At 39.5% G+C, this 15,123-nt stretch overlaps 1 protein-coding gene and 1 long non-coding RNA gene across 4 annotated transcripts in view; one reads left to right on the forward strand and one right to left on the reverse strand.

Moving 5' to 3' along the window:
• The window catches only part of LOC106518240 (ankyrin repeat and BTB/POZ domain-containing protein BTBD11-A), a 206,330-nt gene that overhangs the window by 97,722 nt on the left and 93,485 nt on the right, over positions 1 to 15,123 (reverse strand). The window lies entirely within an intron of this gene.
• On the forward strand, positions 10,530 to 15,117 carry LOC106518241 (uncharacterized). Its single transcript, XR_001310291.1, has 3 exons — positions 10,530 to 10,774; positions 13,466 to 13,539; positions 14,088 to 15,117. It is a non-coding gene; the product is annotated as an uncharacterized LOC106518241 (long non-coding RNA).

Genomic DNA, 15,123 nt, shown 5'->3' on the forward strand with positions numbered 1-15,123 from the left:
TGGGAACATAGGTACCTGGGAACATAGGTACCTGGGAACATAGGTACATGAGAGCATAGGTACATGGGAACATAGGTACATGGGAACATAGGCACTTGGGAACATAGGTAACATACTGTAGGTACCTGGGAACATAGGTACTTGGGAACATAGGTACATGGGAACATAGGCACCTGGGAACATACAGTAGGTAACATAGACACCTGGGAACATAGGGACCTGGAAACATAGGTACATGAGAGCATAGGTACATGGGAACATAGGTACATGGGAACATAGGTACTTGGGAACATAGGTAACATACTGTAGGTACCTGGGAACATAGGTACTTGGGAACATAGGTACATGGGAACATAAAGTAGGTAACATAGGTACCTGGGAACATAGGTACATGGGAACATACAGTAGGTAACATAGGTACCTGGGAACATAGGTACATGGGAACATAGGTACATGGGAACATAGGTACATGGGAACATAGGTAACATAGATAACTGGGAACATAGGTACCTGGGAACATAGGTACATGGGAACATAGGTACATGGGAACATAGGTACATGGGAACATAGGCACCTGGGTACATAGGTAACATAGGTACCTGGGAACATAGGTAACATAGGTACATGAGAACATAGGCACCTGGGAACATAGGTAACTGGGAACATAGGTAACTGAAATCCTAGGTACCTAAATACGTCAATCCATATCAAATAAATTATTAATGATTCAAATATGTCAAGGCAAAAGGAAAACATCAATCTTCCGTGCTTTTCAACCCTGGTCCTCAAGACACACTTCCCTGCATGTTTTAGATGTTTCCCTGCTTCAACACAGCTGATTTCAGTTGATAACTGATTAACAGGCTTTTGTTGAACTGCAATCATCTGAATCAAGTGTCTTAAAGCAGAGAAACTTCTAAAATATGCAGGGCAGTGTGCCTTGAGCACCAGGGTTGGGAAACTCTGCATTGTATCATATTGATCGTAAACTTGTGAATAGATTTCTATTTATCCAAATTGTATCATGAAAGACTTTGTGATATCAAGAAACATTGTATCATCATCCAAGCAAAAATCAATATATTGTGTAGTGATAAAGCTGATGATTTACACCGTGATAAGTACTAGAGTACATGGGGATGAACCCATTAGCTTAGCTTAGCGACACATTTAGTCAGAGTAGTCAACTCTGGCATATTTTGTGTGATACTCATGCTTTTCTTGGTCAGTTTTTCACCACTGAGATTATCGCCCACATTTCTGTGGATGAGGGCCCTAATCCATCAAMCCAGCTCCAGCTTCATCCTGCCATCACTTGCGAACAAGACTTACCAATGCTTGAATTCTTCTGCATGAATAAAAAAGTCACCTCCCACCTGGACCAAACATTTCACACTTTTCCAGATGAGAGCTGTAGCCTAGCCATAAACTACTTCTAAGTTCATGAAATGCTTTCATGTGAGTGTATCCCTGCATGCACAGTTTTTTCACTTTGTCCTCATATTTGGATTTTGAGTGAGGTTTCTCTCCTTCAAAGGAGCTAACAGAAAAACAGCAAAACTGTTGAACTCTCTCTACCTTTAAGGCTGCAACTTGAGGGATCAAGCCTCCAGCTCTAACACTTTTCCTGCTTTATGGACCCCGAAGAGGCAGCWAAATGAATGATTTGATTTGAAAGCAAATCAGGACAGCGTTGACGAGCCGAGAGAGACAATTGGGAATAATCTCATTTCACCGCAGAGTCTGAATACCCTTTATATCCAAAGCCTTGCTTTCTTTTTCCCTCTAAAAGGGGGATGTTACAGTAGTGCTTGAGCAGCCACCTCATCTTTTGTTGTTTTGAGTACTTTTAATAAGCTGTAAATCCATGTCTCATTTAGTGAAAGAGGAAGAAAAAACTGTTTTTTCCTCCTTTTATTATCAGGAAAATTCAATCTTTTCTCTTCTCTTGCAAAATCATGATGCAGTGAGGTGGTCTAGCACATGTTGGATCAAATCCAGGAGCCGAAATAAACCCTCGTCTTCTGTCTTTTCTCATTTTCGGCACGTTTGCTCATTTAAAGGTCCTCAGCAGATTTTCTCACCTGATATTACACGAGTCAAGGACACCAGCTAGGTTACCTAACAAACAAAGATGCTGCATAGGTGGTGTAAACTCAACAAAACCCAGCCAAGGGAGTACAGACATTTATGAGGCGCTATATATTTCCATTACTCAGAGCCCTCCGAAAGGAGTCTTTAGTCACAAAAGCATAAACCCTTAAAAGCCTCTTATCCCCCCTCCACAACACCTGCACTAAGGCAACAGCTTTGCCAAAAACTTTCCGAGGCTTTTTTTTCTTCTATTTTTAAAGCCTCGACTTCGATGGTAAATAACAACAGGGGGATGCCAGCAGAGTATTGTTATTCTGTGGCTTTGCTTCTGCAGGATTAAGTGTCCACACCATGGTCTTATTTTTCAGAGTGCCAGATTCTTCTTTTTTTTTTCAGATTTTTTCCAAAACGAGCAAGGAGTGCAGAGTGGGTGAGAGCCAGAGCTTGAGCAAAAAAGAAAAAAAAACCATTACATTTTGGTGCATTAAGATGTGCATCAAAAGCACTCTTTGACAATATGCTGCTGGATTTGAACCCTGAGAGAAACTTTGTAAAGAAAAAAATGCCTAAAATAAAAGTTCTAAAGGGACATCGTCATTTTTTTCCCCACAGGGCCACACATTTTTGAACTAGAAGTGAAATATCTTAAACATTATGTTATTGCAACCCTGTTCTCAGGCATGTATTAGCTGTTTATTAAAACTGTAATGAGCTTTATAGARATAATTCAGTGCTACCACACATTCATAAACATGGACAAAACTACACTCACTAACCCTTAAATAATATTAAAATCATGCAATATCAAACACAAGAACTCACACTAGCACARTTTTCAGTCTGAGCCCYTTTGTGACAATTGACTGAAAAAAATAGCAAGTTCTCTTCTCAAATACTTAAATTTAATTTCATAGAGAGGAARGTTGGTTTGAGAGAGGAGTAAAAGAAGCCATTTTTGTGAAGAAAGACCYTCCATCATTAAACAGAGGTGGAGGCCTCCGTTTTCAGTTGTCCCCCTCCTACAGCGCGGCTATTGCCAGTATCACTCCACCCCCTGTTAACAATAGGTGTTAATTAGGTGTCAACGATAGCCATGTGATGTGAGTATCAGTCACATGGAGGCTGGGCTTAAAAGCCTGAATTTTGCCTGAAACTCTCAGACTGAAGAAGTCTCTTGGAGGAGAGACGAAACGTTTCATTAGAGAAGAACCCGTCCAGAAGACCTATACAATTTTTTTTTCTTTTTGATTTTTTACCTGGATTACTGAGATGCATCAAGACATTAATTTCATAGGATTCAGTTCAAACTTTTCCGCAGTTAGCCAGAGACGCCAACACGTAGTCAACACTGAAACTTCACCAAATGAAGAGCGGGCCAACAGATGATCCGAAGCTTAAAACATTTCATAGTGTTTGATGAAACATCATTTAGAAACCATTAACTGCATCCATATATGGCAACAGCATCTTTAACATTCTTCCAATTTAGACCCACTGTCCCTCGTCTGGACATGTCCAAACCATCTTGCTCTTGTWCCTGTGATGACCTCTTTTCTAATCTTATCCATCCTTGTCACTCCCAAGTAGGARCTCAACATCTTCAGCTCTGACACTTCCAGTTATGTCTCCTCTCTTTCATTCCTCCACCTCTCCAGGTTCTCTTCCACCTGCTCCCTGTTTGTCACCACYGATCACACTGTCGTCTGCAAACATCATCATTCCCAAGCGAAGCTCGCTCTTTCTGTAACTTGCTCTTATGTGGCATGTCCCTGTGCGTCACAAATGAGCCTCTAAATAACTGATGTGTCTTCACTTCGCAGCGGATTGGCTATTAAGAATTTAAAAWTCCCAGACTCTGCCTGCTCGAGAGGGAGGCCAGAGGAGAGATGTTGTGGGTCCTGCTCTCCAGCCTCGCTCCTGCTTTTGCACTGCAAAAACTATAAAACTGACTCGACTTTAAAGAACTGAAGTAATCTGTCACATTTAATGTTTTAGCATCGACCAAATGTAAATAAATTATTTAGTGTAACCTTAACCCTAACATTTATTTACATTTYGTCAGMGCTAAAATATCAAATGTGACAGATTACTTCAGTTTTTTAAAGCTGAGTCAGTGTTTTAATGTGTCTGTTATAGATGCCTTTATTGATATATTTTCTGTTCTCTTTTGTTGTTTAATTAAAAACAAATTATACTTAAAGTTGTCTGGACTCAATGTGCAGAGTGTCCCATGTCCKTCCTATATGTTTGGATCCAAATAGCTTACAAATAACCACTACAAAAATGTAGAAATGAAAATGAGAATCATCTCACTCTTTACAAATATGAAGGATAGGAGAGAAGACCAAGCAATTAGTGTTCCTTTCCATTTAAAAGTGAAACACATTTGTTTAGATGAGCCGCAGCGTCTTGTCCTCTTGGRCTGTATTTCCACACAGCTTTCTGAAGCCACTCAGGTATTTTCAGTTCCTCCGGCCTCCACATTTTGCTGCTCTGATTCACTGCTGCTCTCAGAGCGTCATTGCTGGCAGCAGCAGGAAGATGTTTTTAGTGTAAAAGCCCTAAATGTCCACGACTAGCTAAAAAAGAAAAAAAATAAGAGCAGCTATTTCTTGTTTTCAGGATTTCTGTGGTGTTACCAGTTCTATACTTTTTATCTGTTAAAAAAAACCTTGAATTGAAACATCTTGCATCAAAAATCAACCATATTTGTTGTACAAACTTTTCTACCAGCATGGATTTAGTACATACATGTATAGAAAAAAAKACTGCATTAAAACTGCAATAAAGTGAAGGCAGGATATTACTAATAACTCATTTAAACATACTTGAGTTCTCAACTGATTTATGCCCAACYTGTCAGACTATAATTAGCCCTGTGATAGCTTCTTACGAGATGAAACAGGAAGCGTGGTTCTCTGAGCAGAGCGTAGCTGGAYGGCTGCTGAGTTCTTGCTCAAACTAATGAACTGAATTCAAAAACGACTAAAAAAAAYGAGACACACAGAGCAGAGCTGCTMAAGAATTGATGGCTCAGTGGTGTCCAAATGTTTGACATGTTAGATGAGTAGACTGTACAAAATCACKGTCGARGAYTTGGGGGATTCTGGGAAAAAAAWATATAAATAAAATAAAAGCCAGACCCTCCAGGGAATCTTTTACCACATGGGGTCTTTCTGCATGAAGAAACTGAGAAACATTAAGATGCACCTAAAGCAGCTGCATCCTGGAGCAAGAAAAAAAACAAATGTTCGGCACACTTTTTTTTTTTTCCTGTGGCACCGGTTCTCAAATCGTCGTGGGACCAAAAATATGAATGCAGTCCCAAATATTTAAAAAAATTATTTCACCAAATTTTTTGATTGTCATTAAGTCAGTTTTTACAGAWCCTAGTCCTCAAAGTACGCTGCTTAGACTGCTTAAAATGTAAAGTCGTCGTTTATTAAGACTTCTGCAGAGTGTGATGCAAAGTRGTTGAAGTAAATGAGTCTTTTGAATGGGAAACATAGATGATAGTGAGACTCAAAGATCAAGATTCCTGGTTTTATGAAATGTTTTTGTAAGCACGTATATTTTTGTCGAGTCCCAGCACCAAACGAACAAAAAGGCCCGAGTCATTTCATTGCCAGGACCTTGCTTTATTATAGTAGGGAGGGGTTTTTTATGAGCTTTATTTTTACACATCTCTGCATCCCTCTGGTCAAATGACAAGAAAAAATATTTCCATCATAAAACGGCTCCCTAGAAAGCTGTTTCCCTCACGTTTCTAGACAAGAAATGCAGGAGCTTTAATTATCGTGGCCAGAAAGCAATAAGTGTGACAAATGGAGCTCAAAAGAGAATGTTTATACAACAGAAATCAGGTTTTTAGATAGGATTTTGGAGGAAGGCTTTGACAATTAACGCCTTACGAAAATTACGAAAATTACATAGGTGAAAAAAGTTATGAATTGATCGGGAGTAGATGCAATAAAATCGCTACCGAACACCTCTATCCAAGCCGGTTCATTTTATTCTTTATGTCTTCCTTTGGCTTCATAAAATAATTGCTGCCACCTCCCTCGGCCGCTTGCGTAGTTTATGGAAGTTAACGAAATTTAGGTAGAGTAAAAAATAAAAACATAAATAAACCTTGGCGTCCTGAGGTCCGACGCCCCGCTAGCTAATTGCGTGACAGAAATGTCCCTGATTTATTTAGATGCAGACACTTGTATCAGTGGGGGGACAAACTACAGTTTGTTTCCATAACAGCTGTGTYGTCGATCAACAGTCAACAACACGTTCCTCTGTGATGATGGTGAAAGTTTGAGGCTTTTTCATTTACAGCTTAATAAAGTTTATATGTTTTATTGAGATTATGAGCTTGTAACCTGGTTTTATTGCTTTAGAAGTATCTTTAAGGCTAAACTGAATGCAAAAGTGACCCCAAAATGATTTCTTTTGGGCAACATGTGACCCAAATCTCATGTTTTTATGACAACAGATGTGATTTTTTTTCAAATTTGACAGATCAGTTTTATATGTGGTAATAAATTAAATACATAGTTATGTTTTTCAAAGKGACTGCAGTCTGAAATTCTTGGAACTTTGCTTAACTTCATCTACAGAATAGAAGTCCAGTCGCTTGTTTCAGTTGTTTCTTTTTTCAGTACATCACTCCTGTTCCAGAGGAGTGATGTAGTTACTGGACGAAGCAAGCACAGCAGATAATATTTTAATTGGTTCTGAGTGCACAACAACATGCAAACATGATAAAATCTATATTTACTGCCATGATTTTCTTTCAAAAAATCTGCAATTATCTCCTTGTACTTTCATTATCCAACCATTATGTTGGCCCAGTTATTCTTCAGAAGAAAACATTTAAATGAAGCTGAATATTGCCTTAATGTTCATGACCACAAACTGTGCACGCAAACCACCGACTGGAGTTCGGGGTTTGCAAAATCTTCTGCTYCTGGAAAGAAAAGCATCCTCATCCTACTATGAGAATCATTGCTTCCAATTAACACAAGACACAATAAGGTCTAACACATAGAAACCACAAAGTAAAAAAAAACTTTTTTTTTTTGCAGGTTCCGACACAGTATGAATAGAAAAAAAATGCACATCTTTCTTCCATTTAGGCTTTAAAATACACAACTCCAGACTTGGTACAGTAAAAGACACACATGCACACTCACTGTTTTTTTTTTTTTTTAGTGCAACGGGGAACTCCAGCTTATGTAATACAATCCAATTAGGAAGCTGGGTCAATCAGAGGAGCTGCTGGCTAAAAAAATAATAAAAAAACCCATTTGTGGCCACTTTTCTGCTTTTCTCAAAGCCGCAGAAATGAACAGGAAACCTGCCTGTCTGGTTTGTCATACAGCTGATCTCATCCACTAATATAGCATAAAATACATGGAATAAACCAGGACTGTGGTCAAAGCAGCTTAACTCACACTCTATGGAGTCTGTGAAATGCAAGAAACACGAATCTGGGGTCAAAACCAACCCAAACGGGGTAAATAAAGCACCACAGGACCGGGTTAAATATACCCATGAGCTGACTGAGAACCAGCAGTGATGAGGAGCTGTTATGACAGCATTACGGTGTAATTTTCTATAATTTATTCAAACCAAAGTGTTCCAGTGGAACTCCTTTTACGTTACTCTAACTGAACGGTTCTGATCCGGACTGATTCTATAAACATGTCATGCTACACAGCTCTAAAATATATGTTCAGAAAAAAAAACCTTAACTCCAAAACAAGCTTATTAAAGGGGATCCCTGATTAGTTGTAACACTAGACTTTATTTGATAAACATATATTTTAAGTGTAAAATAAAGACTGTAAAAATACTGCAGGCTGTGTAGTTTTGTACGTTTTTAAAAATATATTTTAACAGGGACGGAGGCATTTTATTTACATGCAAAGCATTCTGGGTAAATGATGACATAGGTCCTCGGTGTGAGGCTGCTAGCAAGCTACTGTATATCCACCCTGAAGGTTAATCTTGGACAATATCTGACGATTGGCTCTTTTAAATGAAACCAGAGAGCGTTGACAGAGAGGAGAAGGTAGAAATGACTCAGCCTGTAACTGAAAATATAYATGGAGGACAACAGAGCTGCTTCATGGAAGAAGAACCTCAGCTTAGCCTGTTAGCCTTTGTGCTAGCACTGACGCTATATTGCCTTATAAGTATTAGCTCGGTGCTAGTGRGACTAACAAGCTAAACTGAGGTCCTCCATCCATATTTTCAGTTGCAGCTGAGTCATTTTTGCGTTCCTCTCTCTGTCATGTGGATGGAGGACCTCAGTGACGAGGAGAATGTGTAGCTGTGAGCTAATACATATTTTGCATCGGGGCTAATGCTAAAGCTAACAGGATAAGCTGAGGTTCTTCTTCCATGAAGCAGCTCTGTTGTCCTCCATCTATATTTTCAGTTACAGGCTGAGTCATTTCTACCTTCTCCTCTCTGTCAACGCTCTCTGGTTTCATTTAAAAGAGTCGATCATCAGATATTGTCCAAGATTAACCTTCATGGTGGGTATGACTCACTAGCAGCCTCGCACCGATGACCTACCCACATCATCATTTACCCAGAATGCTTTGCATGCAAATAAAATAGCCCCATCCGTGTAATATATTTTTAAACTTTTAGTTTAAAAATTATAAAAACTAAACATCCTACAGTATTTTTACAGTCTTTATTTTACAGTTAAAATATATGTTTATTAAATAAAGTCTGTTACAACTAATCTGGGATCCCTTTAAGATAAATGCTTCAAAGAAATTTTAGGTTTTTATGTTTCCAAATACTTATGTTCCCAAGTATTTATGTTGACCAACACCTATGTTCGTCAGTACCCATGTTCCCCAGTATATATGTTACCTGTTCCCCGCAATACACCCATCCCAGTGTTCCTCAGTATATATGTTCTACAACATTTACATTCCTCATTGCCTATTTTCCCTAGTATTTTTGTCTTGTGGTACCTACTCAAACAAAAAAACATGGCCAAAAAAATTGTAGGTTCAAATTAGCACCATTGAAATTTGAAGCTTCCTGTAATCAGTGCCAACAAAATCCTGACTGAGATTTAAGGTAGAGCAGTACTGTGTCAAAGAGAGCATGAAGGTTTTATGGACAAAGAAGCAAGAGCAACTCTTGATGGTCCAAAGCTGGACCACTGGTGGACTCAAGGAACTACTTAGAATCAGATGTCCATTAGAGGATTGAGAAGCAATCGGCTCAACTTCACCTGCTGCCAGTTTCTAGATTTTAATGCAGGATGATGCTCCATCCAGTTGCAGGACGAAAAGCAGTTTTCTTCAGTTTTAAAATCCATTCACAGCACATCTTACATGGCTTTTGTGGGGGGAAATGACTCAAATCTCCATAACTGTCTTTTCTTAGCAAAAAGAAAATACACACACACCACAGGTCTTAATGCTCAATTCTAAATTCTGCCAGAGATCAGATTCTTTGTTGTTCCATTAGATTTAAATATGGCCACCATCAGACTTCAGTGTGAACATTTTGCAGCCCTGAAATGACCCACATGGTTACAGATTAAAACAAAGTCAARTGTAGCTGCTCAGCTGAAGGCATTTGCCAATTTTCTTTATTTTGTATCAAGTTTTGGGTTCATCAACTGAAAAAGTAATATTTTTTTTTGCTATCTAAGCATAATTAAAGAAGATGAATGAAAYATAATTGTTCTTTGAAGATGAACTTCAACTGCATGGACAAAAAGTCAGCAGTGGATGGGTTAAAAAGGAGAGAACTGCATTTTGTCTCTTTGTTTCTTTGACTTGTAGTCCAGCTTTGAAACACAAACCCTGRCTGAGCTTTCCACTTTTGAGGTCAGAGAATCTCGGTACGAAACAAAAAGCACCATTAAAGTAGCTTTCGGCTGTTTGAAAGATTAATTCACTGGCAGCTTCTCACCTCATTATTCACAAAAAAAAKCACACACACAGCTGCTGCAGAAAGCTGCAGACAGACCCATCCTTTAATGAGGCACACGTTCTCTCAATCTCTGCACGCAGAAAATACTATTTGTGTTCTTTTCAATGACCAAATCCAGCATTTCTCCTATACAGATCTGAATAAGGTGTTGAAGTATTTCACCCKTCACCCCACCCCTGACATGATGCACATCTTCCTGAGTTTCAAGTAGTTCAACATAGTAGAAATCTGCTGCCGATATGTTCTTATAAATCTCGCTGCGTGACATCTTGCTACAGAGTTTCAGGCAGGAAATGGAAACAAACGCAACACTCTTCGCTTTCCTGGAGCTTGAAATGTGAATGTTTCACTTAAAGGATCTTTCCTTTCCTTTTACTAATTTGGCCCTAGATACCCCGACAGGGTGGAGCTCTTACATAACACACACGCAAATCCTTGCTTTGCAGAAACACACAAGCTGGAGTGCGCTAGCAGCTTGGAATGAGCAGCAGCGAGCCAAAATACAGCTAATCCCTTCGAAATTGTCGCACATTTTCAAGTTAAAACCCAAACAAACAGGGATGTGTGTTGTCAGAAGTGGTCTATAACCATTTTGGAGCAGAAGAAGAAGAAGAAGAAGAAGAAGAAGAGACTCCTCGAGCTCTGATTTTGCAGATACGGATCTATCACTTCAGGAAACCGAGGATCTCACAGCAGATCTCGGCAGCAGGAGATAAAAGTAAAGCGACAACGTTTGTGGGGCAATTTCTTTTTAAGCATCTCGATTTAATCTGATTAATTTTCCACAGATTGTGTCTTAATTCTCTAAATTAAATTTGTTGAAACATTGGTTCGAGGCAATTTTAACCTTCCATAAATTAAAGATCCTCAAAGTGTGTGTGCGTTTTCTGTAAATTAGGAAATTAACTCAAAGACATTTTGTTTAAAGGCTCTTTTGCGTTCATCTTAAAAGGTCTTTTAACATTACAGCTACTTTGAGGAGTTACATTTGATGAAGTTGTCCTTTAAAGTGACTGCAACATCAATTTTTGGTAATAAATAAGAGAGCATTTTTGGAAAGATAGCACTGATAAAACATTGCAAAATAAAATTTCATGCAGCTGAGATYAACAGTTGTTGAGATATTCACATGTGATGTAACAGGAAGTGATGTCAAGGAGGAATGACTGCATGTAAACAGAGCATTGCTACACCGACTCTAGAGAAGAATCTGATGTTTATTTCGATTATTTTGAGTCACCATTGGAGAGATGAAGAGTCAAAGGAATAGTATTGTTTCAATAAACAAAGACCAGAGAGTTCCTTTTCTTAAAGAGTTCCCCTTTGATGTCACTTCCTGTTCCACTTTGGCTGAGCCAYCTTCAAAAGTAAAGGTGCCAGTCATGTGACAAAATGGTAAAATTATACGTAATATTCCAAGTTCCTTAAATATAAATATAATTTCTTAATTACAGGCACTTTAAGAAGTTTTATTTAAAACCCATTTACGTAATGTTTAGTTATCAAAATTGGAGATAAAACAAAGTAAAATAAAAACTTTCTAAAACTATTTAAAACAATTTACTATTTTAAAGCACCAAGGAGATAAAGATCTTGCTCTGCAGAGTACATKAGTTGGCCAGATTAATTAGGGTTAAATTCAGGATCAATCCAGGTTAGAGTGCACTTGATTCGATTTAACAGGTTCTCGAGCCAGAGGATGACTGCAGTAAGGTGAAGAAAAATCTTTACACTGGCTGGAATCAGTCCATCTAAACTTCATCGCTGTAGAAAAAGGGAAAGRGACTCCTGAGCTGTCTTAAAATGAAGTGGGATCCAGTGAATTTTGAGTTTCATCTCCTAGTTGTGCCAAAACTCTCAATAAGAACAGAACAAGTGAGTCATTAAATAGAAAACATACACTCTTCATTGCTGCAGACAGCTTCTAATTTAAAGGACAAGCTGCATATTCGAGTATCACACTCATTTAGATACAGAGAGAGCAGAATGTTGGATATTWCCGGAAAGTGATTATTATGTACATTTTAGCCAAGTTGTCAGCAAGAAAATGAGAAACACAATCATTYTAGTGCTAATTGTGTGCCGTCCATCAATCCGGAGCCGGCTCTTGGCATAGGCAAACTAGGCGGCCGCCTAGAGCGCCATCTGCTGGAGGGGGCGCCGAACTGCAGAAGAAAAAAGTAATTATTTGTAATCCCTGGTTGTAGCTCAGCTCAGCGCCCCTTTCAATTAGCTTTGTCTTAAAAAACTGTAATGAAGTATTAAAGGAAAAATAAAATACTCGACCCAGGCTCGCTGCGAAGCAGGAGGAAAGCAGAGTGGAAAAAGTTCAAAATTTAATTCTACTGTCAGAACAGATTGGAAGATGGCTAATGTTATTTATTGTTTTTATGTCATCCTACAGGCTCTGACATGTCAGATAATTTTGAAAATGAGGTTTTGAAAAAATCAGTAAGACTTGAAAAAAATCAGTGAGATTTCCCTATACATCCGTATACCTGCAAAATGACGTAAAATCCTTACAACTCATGGACAATCCATACAAGTTGACATGTATGTTGTTATTTATTTGCTTTCTGYGAAAGCAAATAAATCTAAGTTTARCATAGTACCTTACACTGTCAAACTTGTTTTTAGGGGTTTAAATTGGGGTGGGTGGGACATAGTTCGGGGGGTGGGGGGTACTTCAAKTTGCCTAGGGCACCAAAATGGCTAGAGCCACCACTGCATCAATCCATCTATACATCCAGGGGGTCTCAACTCATTGAGARGTCCCAGAAAATCTCCAAAAAGTGGAATCCTAATCAACTTATGTTCTTCTCTGAGCTCGCTCTGCACCATATCTCTACAGGTAGCCTCTCACAGGGCTCCAACAGTTGCAGCCCAGTGAGATACTAACTTAAGGTTGAGCCCATGGATGGAGGAATCTATTTTAGTCTGTTTTTCTTTAGACCGTGATCCGTTTGTCTTGATTGTAGGTCAGGGTTGGATCGGATAGACTAGTGAATCACAGCAACATTCTCATTGCTCCACAAGAATCCCCAATTCGTCGCTCCATCTTCTGCTCCGTCCAATTGGAGTCCAYTCCATGAGGCAGACTCTCCCACAACCCAAACCTTACAGCACTTCCAAAATAAAAATAAAAATCAAGGCAAAGCGTTTTCATCTGTTGGTCCAACAGTCTGGCGATGTCTCTTTCCCTTTGGTTGTTGTGTGTTCAGGTATCAGGCTGATTTATTCTCCACATCGTATAAAGGATCAGTAATCTATCCGGTCTTCTTTCCACTCGCCAGCAGCTTCCCAGCTCACCTCCTGCTGTACACACCGGGTTAAATATTGAACGAAAATAAAGTTTCTGTTACATTTCAGTGAAACTAATGTGATATATGTTGGTTTTCTGCCTTGTCAGGAAACCTCTGGTAACCACCTGTCAGCTCTGACTCACACAAAGAGGATTAAGGACTGCTCGGCTCCACACCTCAGGTACCACACTATATTTTGAAAGAAGAGTCTGTTACGGACCTGTCGATTCATCCGGTTATAAAATAAATCTGCTGAACAGCTGCCATCTGCAGCCTCTGATTTTTTTAAGGCCGTTTGATTCCCTCAGATTTGGGAAGTTTAGAGGTCAGGTGAACGCCGCAGACTCTTTAATGTGTGCTTGGAATCATTATTCTGCAGTTTTTGGTGCGATTGCTCTTTTAAAAATGTCAGGGTAGGTGGCAAATGTCAAAGTAACAACCTGGATGCAGGCAGAAAGGTGCAGAGTTGGCTGATGGGCTAAAATAGTGCCAGTAGAACATTGATTACATACTGAGAGCTGAAAATTGATAGAATGAAGATTAAAACTCTGATTTTCTGATTAGAAGTCCCAATCAATCACTGACACTTCTCTAACACAGGTATTATTTATCCTCAGTTATGATTCAAGATATAAATCTAAGTAAAACTGATYATTTTTTTATTACTGCTGACTCATTTCACACAACCCAACACATCTTAAGGCCCATTTCTGTCATCCTTCCAAACAGAACTAAAGAAAACTGAAAGAATGACTGAGTCAAGTCTGAGAGCAGAAAAAGATGTTTCCTAATGCCAGCAGAGATTTGGATCTGTAACCACACGACTCTGCCTGGACTTCGCCCTTCAAACGGAGCTCGCAGAGTGAAAAAACAAACGGGCTCTGATCAAAACGGACGTCTTCAGAAGATCTCACCTCTAAATGACCTGAACAGCTTCCTCACCTCTAAAATTGAAACATTTATGTTTAAACTCCAATCAGCTTTATTTTTTTCCTGCTTATATTTAAAATTTAATGTTATTTTTTATAGATTCTGACTGATTTCAGGAAACGAGTCTGAGTGGTCCTGCCCGACAGTTCCGAGCCAAACGGCACGCCAGGTTCCAGCTTCTGCTTTCACAGTGAAAACACTGGGATGTCTTATATAATGCTGAGCGAGCTGCCAGGTGAATTAGAGGCCAGCACTTGACGAGGAAAATGTTTACGGAGCGACGCACCCGCCCTCCCGACAGAAACCCTTTCCCACGTTGGCCCCCGCAGAAAGAGACGTCCTCAGCAGAAGATCTGGAGCGTCGCCACGGTCAGGCGGGGTCACAACTCGGGTCGGCTTAATTCAGAGGCACGCTTCTATTTTTTTATTTTTATTTTTTCAAATGTATTTTGTGTGTGTGTGTGTGTGTGTTTGCATGCCCTCTTTTCACATGCTCCGAGTCGAGTGTTGTGCACATGAAAGGAAACACGCAGCGATCTCAGCTGTGTTGTAGCAGGAGGTCTGTTTGACTCGCACAGTGCAGGAAGAAAAGATTGATCCGATACCCACAGCGGTGACAATGTTTGCTCTGCCGGAATGAGAAACACGGTCAGGACAGACGAGAGGGAGAGGAGGGAAACAAAACTCATTCAATCTGGAAGGCTCGTGCTCACGCTCTGGACTGTTTGGCAGAAAAGACTCAATTTTAATAGGATTAATTCATTTTAGCTAAAGAGCTCCGCTCCGTCTGTTTCAGGTTAGTGGACCTCATTCAGTAAACTGTCCCGTCGGGAAA

The sequence above is a fragment of the Austrofundulus limnaeus genome, unplaced genomic scaffold (assembly GCF_001266775.1).
Source record: "Austrofundulus limnaeus strain Quisiro unplaced genomic scaffold, Austrofundulus_limnaeus-1.0 Scaffold58, whole genome shotgun sequence".
In the NCBI taxonomy this organism is placed as follows: domain Eukaryota; kingdom Metazoa; phylum Chordata; class Actinopteri; order Cyprinodontiformes; family Rivulidae; genus Austrofundulus; species Austrofundulus limnaeus.